We start from the raw sequence: 12,823 nt of genomic DNA, 5'->3' as shown, positions 1-12,823 counted from the left end.
ATTCTGATTAAGTTTCATGAAGATACAGTCATAAATCTGGCCTCTAGAGTCTTAACAAGCTTTTCCTTTGATTTGACCTAGTGATCTAGTTTTTTAACACACCTGACCCAGATTTAAACTTGACCTATAGATCATCAAGATTAACATTCTGACCAAGTTTCATTAAGATATGGTCATAAATGTGGCCTCTGAAGTGTTAACTAACTATTCCTTTTATTTGACCCCCGTGACCTAGTTTTTGACCCGACATGACCCAGATTCAAACTTGACCTAAAGACCATCAAGTTTAACATTCTGACTAAGTTTCATGAAGATATAGTCATAAATGTGGCCTCTAGAGTGTTAACAAGCTTTTCCTTTGGTATGACCTAGTGACCTAGTTTTTGACTCCATCTGACCCAGATTTAAACTTGACCTAAAGATCATCAAGATTAACATTCTGACCAAGTTTCATTAAGATATGGTCATAAACGTGGCCTCTACAGTGTTAATTAGCTTTTCCTTTGATTTGACCCGGTGACCTAGTTTTTGACCTGACATGACCCAGATTCGAATTTGACCTAAAGACCATCAAGTTTAACATTCTGACTAAGTTTCATGAAGATATAGTCATAAATGTGGCCTCTAGAGTGTTAACAAGCTTTTCCTTTGGTATGAATTAGTGACCTAGTTATTGACTCCATCTGACCCAGATTTAAACTTGACCTAAAGATCATCAAGATTAACATTCTGACCAAGTTTCATTAAGATTGGGCCAAAAATGTGACCTCTAGAGTGTTAACAAGCTTTTTCTTTGATTTGACCTGGTGACCTAGTTTTTGACCCCAGATGACCCAATATCGAACTCGTCCAAGATTTTATTGCGGGTAACATCCTGACCAAGTTTCATTAAGATTGGGCCAAAATTGTGACCTCTAGAGTGTTAACAAGCTTTTCCTTTGATTTGACCTGATGACCTAGTTTTTGACCCCAGATGACCCAATATCGAACTCGTCCAAGATTTTATTGAGGGTAACATTCTGACCAAGTTTCATTAAGATTGGGCCAAAAATGTGACCTCTAGAGTGTTAACAAGCTTTTCCTTTGATTTGACCTGATGACCTAGTTTTTGATCCCAGATGACCCAATATCGAACTCGTCCAAGATTTTATTGAGGGTAACATTCTGACCAAGTTTCATTAAGATTGGGTCAAAAATGTGACCTCTAGAGTGTTAACAGTCAAATTGTTGACGACGGACGGACGGACGGACGGACGGACGACGGACGACGACGGACGCCGGACACAGGGTGATCACTAAAGCTCACCTTTGAGCACTTCGTGCTCAGGTGAGCTAAAAATCGGGCATAACAGTTTAGATTTCGTTTTGGCAAGGAGTGTCATGTCCGATGCTTTTGGACTCTGACGATGCTGATCTGGACTGGAGTATTTCGAGTTAGATTTTTTTAAAAACATGGCAAACATGTACTGTATGTCTTTTTTATTACTTCAAACATGCATAGAGATGTCTGTAAAACAAAATGTTATATGGTGCAAAAATTATGTATTTTAAGGTGTTAAAGTTTGGGCTAGTGAAATTGGTGTCGGGCTTGGAAAATTTTTAATCTGGTAGCCCGAACGGGCTATTGGATTCAAATCTGAATTTCGTACACTGTTGTTATCTATGATAAAAGAACGACATGTAATGTATTAACTACATTAAATTGACTTCCATCGATGAATTTATTTGAAGATTTCTAGATTACTGTACACATTTTACTTTCAGTTTTATATTTCGAGTGAGATACTGACATTCTTTGGTGAATGACTCGGTGCAAAGAGCTATAAAAAATAAATACACTTCTACTTCTTTGCTCGATGTTAATAATAAACACTTCATACATGTACAAGATATAACCAAAATTCAGCGTGTTACATTTATAGCATCGACTTGAATTTTGAAAACGACTTTTTTCGGAATTTTGTAAGAAAACGATAACCATTGTATGGGAAATGATCTAACTAAGAAAATGAACGGTCACATCAATGTTTTTTATCAAGAAACAAGAAAATTACAGCCACCTTTCGAATCACTCAACATCATTGCGGTAGAGTCTTCCCACTTCTCCCTAAAGTCTCCCCACTTCTCCCTAAAACAGCTTGAGGAAGAAGTGACTTCTCCCAAAAATTTGGACCTAGCTAGACCCCTGGTTGTTAGTTCGATCCTTGGGTGGGACGTATGTTCTTTGTGACTATTTGATAAACGACATTGTGTCTGAAATTATAAGTCCTCCACCTCTGATTCATGTGGGAAAGTTGGCAGTTACTTGCGGAGAACAGGTCTGCACTGGTACAGAATCCAGGAACGCTGGTTAGGTTAACTGCCCGCTGTTACATGACTGAAATACGGCGTTAAACCAAAAACAAACAAGCAAATTCGATGAATTGGTATCCCCCGCCGAAAGGGTTTGTGGTGAGGAATGGCAAAAAAATATATCCGTCAAAAAGTTAAGGATGTTAATAAGAAGCAAATAATTTCAGTAGTCAAAATCAATTTAACAGAAAACAAATGTTTAATTAAAGAGTACATAATAAATGTATGATACTTTGATCCTGACTAAAGAATTTATTTTGAATGGGATATGCTTACTGTAATAAGCTTAGCTTTTAAAATTAAATGCAGTTAACTGAAATGTGAGCTTGAAGTTTAACTGGAACGAAATATTGTCTTTGAGTGGTTTGGCACCAGGTGTTGCTGATTAACATGTACATTTGAACTTAAAAGAACAGATCTGATATCCTTAAGAGAACACAGGTAAGATATCTTGAACATGGCTGAGGGCAAGGTTTGTGCAGTCACAACTTAACATGTTGAAGATTTGAACTTTAAACAAGAGCTGTCTCCATAGGATGACATATGCCCCCGATGGCACTTTGAATGAGTAGTTATGGCCGATGTTAGAGTTTAGGACCTTTGACCTATGGAGCTGGGTCTTGCGCGCGACACATCGTCTTACTGTGCCACTCATTCATGCGTAGTTATTTTAAAATCCATGCATGAATGACAAAGATATGGACCGGACACGCCTATCAATGCACTATCATGAAAAATGACCTTTAACGTCTAAGTGTGACCTTGACCTTTGAGCTACAGACCTGGGTCTTGCGCGCGACACGTCGTCTTACTGTGGTACACATTCATGCCAAGTTATTTGAAAATCCATCCATGGTTGACAAAGATATGGACCGGACACACCCATCAATGCACTGTCCTTTAATGTCTAAGTGTGACCTTGACCTTTGAGCTACGGACCTGGGTCTTGTGCGCGACACGTCGTCTTACTGTGGTACACATTTATGCCAAGTTATTTGAAAATCCATCCATCGATGACAAAGATATGGACCGGACACGAAAATTGCGGACAGACTGACAGACTGACAGACCGACAGACGGTTCAAAAACTATATGCCTCCCTTTGGGGGCATAAAAAAAAAAAAAAAGGAATGAAAATATATACCGTATTTTCCCGTAATTACGCCCCCAGGGGCGTTACATTTTCCAAAGAGGGGGCGTTTATTTGAGGTAAAACAATAAAAATGAAAATTTTTACAAAACTTAAAAACATCGTTCAAACTAGCTATAAAGTGTTTCTGTGTTGTTTAATCCCCCTAAAACGTAATTATTTGGCATCCAATTTAATGCAGTGTGTCTTTTATGCATTTTAATACGGTACCTAGTGTATTCCATGTCTGGCTTTTTGACACGCTCGCGACACTACACATTACGTCATGACCCAAACAGCTGTGTACTCCGATAACATTTTCCTTAGTACATGCGGGTAGCTAATAGCGCAATACACAATGTCAATGGTTTGACACGCTGCTGTGCCTGCTTTTAAATTAAAAGTTCTTAAAACTGCCGAAGAAAAGGGTATATCGTAAACACATTGCTGCAAGTTTGTTTAAAGTCGGCAGGAAGCGTGTGTGCGAGTGGTGTAAAAACAAATCAAAAATGTATTTACTGTTTAATTTTCTGTTACGTACCGTACTTAGTACAAATGTTTTGGCTTTACGGTACATGGACTGTTTAAAAGTGTGTTTAATTTTTAATACATTGGACTTTAGTACTGTAAATTACTTATTATGTGGACTTATAACAAGAGGACCATGATGGTCCTGAATCGCTCACCTCTTTCCACATGACCCAGTTTTGAGTATGATGTTGTTTTTTCTATTATTTGACATAGTGACCTAGTTTTTGAGCTCATGTGACCCAGTTTTGAACTTGACCTAGATATTATCAAGATAAAAATTCTGACCAATTTTCATGAAGATCCATTGAAAAATATGGTCTCTAGAGAGGTCAAAAGATTTTAATAATTTTAGACCTAATGACCTAGTTTTTGACCGCAGTTGACCCAGTTTCAAACTTGATCTAGATATCATCAAGATGAACATTCAGACCAACTTTCATACAGATCCCATGAAAAGTATGGCCTCTAGAGAGGTCACAAGGTTTTTTTATTATTTGACCTACTGACCTAGTTTTTTATGACACGTGACCCAGTTTCAATCTTGACCTAGAATCATCAAGGTGAACATTCTGACCCAATTTTTATGGAGATCCATTCACAAGTATGGTCTCTAGAGAGGTCACAGGTTTTCCTATTTTTAGACCTAATGACCTAGTTTTGACCGCATATGACCTGTTTCGAACTTGACTAGATATCATCAAGATGAACATTCAGACCAATTTTCATACAGATCCCATGAAAAATATGGCCTATAGAGAGGTCACAAGGTTTTTTCTTATTTGACCTACTGACCTAGTTTTTGATGGCACCTGACCCACTTTCAAATCTGACCTAGATATCATCAAGATGATCATTCAGACCAATTTTCATACAGATCCCTTGAAAAATATGGCCTCTAGAGAGGTCACAAGGTTTTTCTATTATTTGACCTACTGACCTAGTTTTTGACGCGTGTGACCACTTTCGAACTTGACCTAGATATCATCAAGGTGAACATTCTGACCAATTTTCATGAAGATCTCATGAAATATATGGCCTCTAGAGAGGTCACAGGTTTTTCTATTTTTAGACCTACTGACCTAGTTTTTGACCGCACATGACCCAGTTTCGAACTTGACCTAGATATCATCAGATGAACATTCAGAGCAACTTTCATACAGATCCATGAAAAATATGGCCTCTAGAGAGGTCACAAGGTTTTCCTATTATTTGACCTACTGACCTAGTTTTTGAAGGCACGTGACCCAGTTTCGAACTTGACCTAGATATTATCAAGGTGAACAATCTGACCAATTTTCATGAAGATCTTGTGAAATATATGGCCTCTAGAGAGGTCACAAGGTTTTTCTATTTTTAGACCTACTGACCTAGTTTTTGAAGGCACGTGACCCAGTTTCGAACTTGACCTAGATATCACCAAGGTGAACATTCTGACCAAGTTTCATGAAGATCTTGTGAAATATATGGCCTCTAGAGAGGTCACAAGGTTTTTCTATTTTTAGACCTACTGACCTAGTTTTTGATGGCACGTGACCCAGTTTCGAACTTGACCTAGATATCATCAAGATGAACATTCTGACCAACTTCCATAAAGATCCCATGAAAAATGTGACCTCTAGAGTGGTCACAAGCAAAAGTTTACGGACGCACGCACGCACGCACGCACGCACGGACGACGGACACCGCGCGATCACAAAAGCTCACCTTGTCACTTTGTGACAGGTGAGCTAATAAAAATGAGGTAGGTGATTTTTTCCCGTTCTTGTTGACTTTTTTCCCTCCAAAATGGGGGGGGGGGCGTTAATTAGAGGGGGGGCCTTAATTTGGGAAAATACGGTATATGTATATATTTATTTTTTTTAGGGGGTGGGGGTGCGGGGGAACGGGAGAGGAAACAAAATTTCACATGTTGATTATAAATATTGATGGAAAATTAAAAGTTACAAGATAATCGTCGATCTGATCTTCTGATCTTTCTCAATGAAGCAATAAAGGATTATCCGAGATTTAACACTACACGAAGACAATAAACAACGTGTCGATATCGATTTACACCTCGGGGCATAACTTAAAACTTCGCCGAGTCACTAGTGTGTTCCTCCACGCAAGAACGATTATCAGTCAATCTGATTCGCCAAATTTAGCCCCGCCTACTTACACGAAAGCAAATGAAACGAAATATTAGCTGCGTGCTTCGTCTAATGCACCACCTTTTTATGATGCAAAAAAACGCGAGATAAATTTACAGGTTATTTTAATAACGATCCGATTCGCCTAAGTAATTGAGACCGAGAAAATGCCGGAAATAATGACACGTCAAAGTGCGGTCAAAAGATACACATATTCTCCGATCGTAAATAGATAAATTTTGCACAAGGGTTGTTAAATAAATCTACGCGTTCGTAAATTTCAGTCGCGGTTATATAATTTCAGTCGGAGAAATCTTGAGATACAAATGAACTAAAGCAGTTCTATAACGTGCCCCACGTAAAGCATTGATACACCGGGGATAATTTTTAAAAGCTCAACCCCAGAGCTTCAAAACAAAGTGCTAATAATACCTGTAGGTGGTATTTTCACTATACATTAGTATGAAAGGAAATAGAAAATTTAGTTATATATATAATGAAACTTAAGCATTTTAAAAAGCTTTTCAAAAGTTATAAAATAATATAAAACAACACTGTTTTTTTGATAAATGACCTAAATTAATTTTGAAATAAAAGTTAAAAGAATAAAGAGATAAATATTCATGTTTTAAAAACATCTATTTAGTGAAAATGACCATTAAAGGGAGATAATTAAAAATGGCAAACTATATAAAGGGATAATTTTATAGATTGAGCAGTTACTTTTGTTTAGAAAATGTTCTTGAAAATGGTTGAGAAGATTAAAATCTTTTTTTTGATTCTATGTGATATTAGGATAAATATTCATGTTTTAAAAACATCTATTTAGTGAAAATGACCCTTAAAGGGAGATAATTAAAAATGGCAAACTATATAAAGGGATAATTTTATAGATTGAGTAATTACTTTTGTTTAGAAAATGTTCTTGAAAATGGTTGAGAAGATTCAAAACTATTTTTGATTTAATGTGATATTAGGATAGACTGGTTCAAGAGCAAATTGCATGGTTACTGTAAAGAATCAAATGTAAAAAGAGATTGAAAAAGAAAATGGTATGTTGCCCACAACAGACTATTGGCTCCAACTTGAGAGCCACTGGCGCAAACTTTTCCTGATTGGCGAATTTGTTGGTGCAAAGTGAAATTGACGCAGAGGAAACCCTGGGGTGGGCAGAGGATGAATGATCAGTTGTGGGCATGACTGTATGGAGGAGTGAAGTTGGGGTACTTGCATGTTGATAAATAATCATGGAAGGTTTGAAAAAAAAATCTAAAATAAGAAATGAAAAAAAAAATTATTATTTGTTTTTTTTGGGGGGAATGGGGGTTGGGAGGGGGTGTGACCAAGGCAAGTGGGTGACCAGGTGTGAGTGCGCAACTTTACATGTGTATAATAAATGTTCACAGAAAAGAAAGAAAGAAATTTAATGAAATTCTGCCAAATGGTAAGTTTGTTATGTACAAATATGTGGATTTTTGTTTTTTTGGGGGGTGGGGGGCAGAGGATGCATGATCAGTGGTGGGCATGCCTGTATGGAGGAGTGAGGTGGGGGAATGGTACAACTTGCATAAATAATCATGGAAGGTTTGAAAAAAAAACTAAAATAAATGAAAAAAAAAAAAAATTTTTTTTTTGGGGGGGGGGGGAGGTTACCAAGGCAAGTGGGTGACCAGGTGTGGGTGTGTAACTTCACATGTTTATAATAAATGTTCACAGAAAAGAATGAAAGAAATTTAATGAAATTCTGCCAAATGGTAAGTTTGTTATGTACAAATATGTGGATTTTTAGACAATTAAAGGGCAATAACTCTGAAGTTACAAAAGAAATCCGTATAAAATTGTGTGCACAACCGCATTATAGTGCTCTAAATCTCCAAATTCTGTAAAAGTTTCATAGTTCAAGGTCAAATATATCAAAAGTTATAATGCAGAAATTGCCATATCTATAGTACCCTATATAGTTAACACTAGAAACTTCTAAGAGCCATAACTCTGGTGTTACTTGAGCAATCTGTCCGAAACTTGATGGGCCCCATAACCTCATAGTGGTGAACATGTTTATGAAGTTTGTCTGAAAAAAATGTAAAATAATGAGGGGGGGTGGGGGGGGGGGGTCGGGGGAGGGGTGTGATCAAGGTAAGGGGGTGACCAGGTGTGGGTGCACAACTTCACATGTTTACAATAAATGTTTATGGAAAAGAATGAAAGAATTTTAATGAAATTCTACCAAATGGTAAGTTTGTTATGTACAAATATGTGGATTTTTATACAATTAAAGGGCAATAACTCTTAATTTACAAATAAATCCAAACGAAATTGTGTATACACAACCACATTATTGTGATCTAAATTCTGTTTAAGTTTCATAGTTCTAGGTCAAACATATCAAAAGTTATGATGCAGAAATTGCCATATTTATAGTACCTTATATAGTTAACACTAGAAACTTTTAAGGGCCATAACTCTGGTGATACTTGGGCATTCTGACTAAAACTTGACGGGCCGCAAGAACTCATAGTGGTGAACATGTATATGAAGTTTTAAATAAATATTCCCAACCATTTCCCAGACATGGCTCCGGACGGACAGACGGATGCAAAGACGGACGGACAACGCCAAAACTTTATCCCTCCGACTATCGTCGGGGGATAACAAACGTTCAATGTGGGAGAATTAATGCTGACCGTGCTCTGTTATGTTAAGCATCCAAACGATTCAGGTTTTGTTTACGCTGGTAAAAAGTCATTGCGTGCGTTTCTGTAATTTCATATTACGTTTTTATATGCTTAAAAATTATCAGACATGCCTGTATGCATTATTTCCAAGTGTAATTTACTCTAATGCGCATCTGATCTGGAGCCCTGGTAGAACAAATTTAATTGTTTCTCACATAAATATCATATTGCCATTTTGTAGTGGTTACCAGCTAATGGCTGCATAAAATTACTGACCAATGAATTCATTCAAAATAGGGCTATTTATTTTTTAGAGGTAACCCGTCCTGTCGAACAACCATCTTTCAACCATTTATACATGTCAAAACTTTGGGTTTACAGTATTAAATATGTCACACTAACAATGTTTACTTCTCATCAGTTAAATATGATCTCACTGCAGTTGTTGGGGAAAGAAATTTTTGCAATGTGAAACATCCCCCCTTGACCCTGAAATTAATTGGGGATTTTCAAATTCAATGGGGCTTTTTAATTTTAATGAAAAATATCAACAAAAAGTGCATTTGATGCATCCAAAACGCGTACTCTTTCCATCTCTAGTTTCACTTTCACTTTCAAAATAGTTACATTTCAACTTACCGTACTTTTCTATAAGAAATACAGGAATGAAAATGTAATGCAATGCAAATCTTTTTTTATTTACTGAATTACATTCGAAATCTAATTCATTCCGTTGGTACTGTTACGATAAATAAAATGTCAAACATAAAAACTGTGGAGACATCAGCCATTTTTGTCATTAGTTGAAGACACATCGGAAGTGGTCTCGACAGTGGCCTTTTTCACCATGCTTTGCGCTATTTATTTCAAATGTGAATCAAACAAAAGCTACTTGTGGCTAATACTAATAGAAATACCTTTCTAACAATACCAGGCCGAAAATAAAATTCACATTTTTACTGGTTGAAATCGCCAATACATTTCTTATTTTTATAACTTCTCAGCAACTACGGAATGCAGAAAATCCTACAGACCTGTGACGTAAAGAGATTTTTTCTAACGAACATCTTGATTGGAGCTGCATCCAATCGTAAATGGAAATTCCGCGGAAAGCAATTTATTTAGCTATCCCCGGAAAGTACCACAACGGCACGTCATTTACTCTGTCTCAATTCAATGGTATTTTTTTTACTGATTTTCACATCCTCAAGCTTTTTCTGCCAGATTTTTTGCGCATTTTAGGGGAATTTCAATGGGTCTTTTTAAAACTAAATGTACGAAATTGTGCATCATGTCCTCCTTTCCCAATCACTGCATTTGAAAACTTCAGCCTTTGCCTTCTTTTCAAACACAAATACCATCATAATACATTCCCGTTAAGACAGACCAGAATAATGTGAAAAATAACATTTCTATCCTATGAAAAACAGAAGACAAGTGAACTACAAAGACCTCCACTATATTAGTAATTCAGTAGTGAGTTTTTAAAGGTTAAAATCTATCAATGTAATTGTTTCTGGTTCTGAATCCAAAGTGTATTGCAGTAGTTATCCACCTGCATTGCTTTTTTAAAAAAAAAAATGTGTTTTATGAAATAAGGAATCCCAATGTCAAAAATAAGGTTTTGTTGCTTTAGTACAGACGTGGTAACAGGGGATGCCTGGATCGATACTGACAAAGATATCAAGGAAGATATTTTTTTTACTATTTTGGTAGTGATTTGCAGAGCACCGCAAAACATTGCTGAGTATTACCACTCTATTTATTTTCAAGAAATATTGGCCATTCAAATGAATGGTTAAATGGAGTGTAAGTCTAGTCATTAAAGTGAACTGTGCATATGATGGAAAGTGCACAAGGAAAACCTGAACATCGTGCTACAAATCAGACTGGCAGTCATACAATCCGTTTGGTGTACTAGAAGAGCAGGTATTTTACCAACAGACAAGCAAAGGTTTTTCAAAAATTCTGTTTAACTTCAAACATATTATGTAGAAAGCATACAACTTCAAGTTACAGCTTATACTGTGTATGTATAAATGTGTAATAGGAGCGGAAAAATGTGCAGCCCGATACAGGACTCGAACCTGCGACCTTCTGCTTGCAAGTCAGATGCTCTACCAACTGAGCTAATCGGACAATCGATACGATAGACTAATTATATACATTATATACACACTGCTACATTCCTCCCTCCTTTTTTTTAAAGACAAACTCAGATTCTTTTTGACTAACCCAGCCATTGCTTCACCCTAGCTCTAGGATTCCAAGGCTAGTCACCACACTCACGGCACCAATGTAATAGGAGCGGAAAAATGTGCAGCCCGATACAGGACTCGAACCTGCGACCTTCTGCTTGCAAGTCCAGATGCTCTACCAACTGAGCTAATCGGACAATCGATACGATAGACTAATTATATACATTATTTACACACTGCTACAAATGCAACAAAACATATATCTGGAATCCTGGTTTACCACTCCTGTACTAATCAACGTTTAATGTGCACTTCTATCAAAATTACCAGTAACTTTTATGGTTATCATAGATTCAAGCAGCAGTTATTCCTAGTGTTATAATAATTAATATAAAATTAGAATTTTTTGTTTCTGTTTCTACCGGTTTTTGTGGGTGGGGTAATATTAAATTATTCAAAGTACACAGAAGGTTGCGTGGAACACCGTCAAGCCAAACCATAAATCAGTAAACCAAGGAAGTGGAAATGTATAAAATGTCACCTATATTACAACATTTTCACTACGTAATTTACACGTTATTGAAAACAATAACATTCCTGTTACAGTTCCCATGTGACGCCATGCTGGATTTTGCTTCAAGGAAAAACCAAATTTTCAACTGAAAGCGACAGCATAATACCATCTACCCAGTTTTTTTGTAAGGCGAAAATATCATTTTCATTAGTGGCTTATTATGAAATCACGATTCCGGAAAAACAAACCAGAAATTTATGTTTTTCTGCGACAAACATTCATACCTGGATATTGCGCTTACAATAGCTGAATGGTCACGTGATTTACGGACGGTTCGCGCCGCCATATTAAACATCTAACGAAGATGACGTCACTTCAGGGATTTCCCCAACAAACTAAATTATTACATTATAAAGATGTTAAATATATATTACAGAACCATTTTTACTTACAGATAAAGACACTCCTTTGAGTTTGGGGATTTATTTAATCGTTAAGTCATACAATTTTTCTTTTAAAATTTCAGACAAAATTTCCGGGATTTACCGGAAAGTAATTAGGGGAGGGGAGAAAACTGTGTTTCGTCATGTATGTACATGATTTGTCACAGAGGCCTAAAACTACTAAATTTTGGCCAAAAAATAACTCGTCGTAATTATCTTGAGTCCGTATGAACCAAAGAGCTATAAAATAATTCTAATATGCTTTTCTCTGTTAAACACTCTTACGCTACAATGACGTCAGGTTAACGTGCGGTGACGTCAATAACCAAGAAAGAGCGCTAGAGCTACTATATCAGTTCATCTACTGTTTTAGATTAAGGGCATATTAGAATCGAAATAATTTATAGCAAAGCCGTGTTTTAACACTATGTATACACTCGGACGGTATTACGTCGTACTCGGGCTGCGCCCTCTTGAAATTTTCACGCCCGACGTATAACCGCCTATCGTGCATAAAAGTCAGTGTTAAAACACTCTTTTGCTGTAAATTATTTCTCAAATAAATTTTTTGTATAAACTAATGGCAACATACCGACTTGTTGTTAGAGCTATTAACCTTCATATATCTTTACATCCGATGAGAAGAAGAAAAAATCCTCAGTGATCCGACATACTTGAATTAATATAGACAGAAAGAATCGTTTTATCCAAATATTAGAAACAGAATAATGATATCTTTTTGAAAACGTCCTTCATCAACACCAAAAAGATGTATGGTGTAGTTTAGAGGTATCGATACAGGGAAATAATGTGTGGTTATTTAACAACTAAAATATCAATGAAAGAAAACTT

General features: G+C 36.5%; 1 protein-coding gene across 1 annotated transcript in view; it reads right to left on the bottom strand.

Moving 5' to 3' along the window:
* The window catches only part of LOC123565981 (protein lingerer-like), a 79,753-nt gene extending 67,831 nt beyond the window's left edge, over nt 1-11,922 (bottom strand). The window contains exon 1 of the mRNA XM_045359740.2: nt 11,813-11,922. The gene's annotated coding sequence lies outside the window, so the exon portion shown is untranslated. The remainder of the gene's footprint in view (nt 1-11,812) is intronic.
* Between the last annotated feature and the right edge of the window lie 901 nt (nt 11,923-12,823).

The sequence above is a fragment of the Mercenaria mercenaria genome, chromosome 8, assembly GCF_021730395.1.
Source record: "Mercenaria mercenaria strain notata chromosome 8, MADL_Memer_1, whole genome shotgun sequence".
Taxonomy (NCBI): Eukaryota; Metazoa; Mollusca; class Bivalvia; order Venerida; family Veneridae; genus Mercenaria; species Mercenaria mercenaria.
Note: the sequence above shows the minus strand (reverse complement) of the source record. Positions and strands in the feature narration are given on the sequence as shown.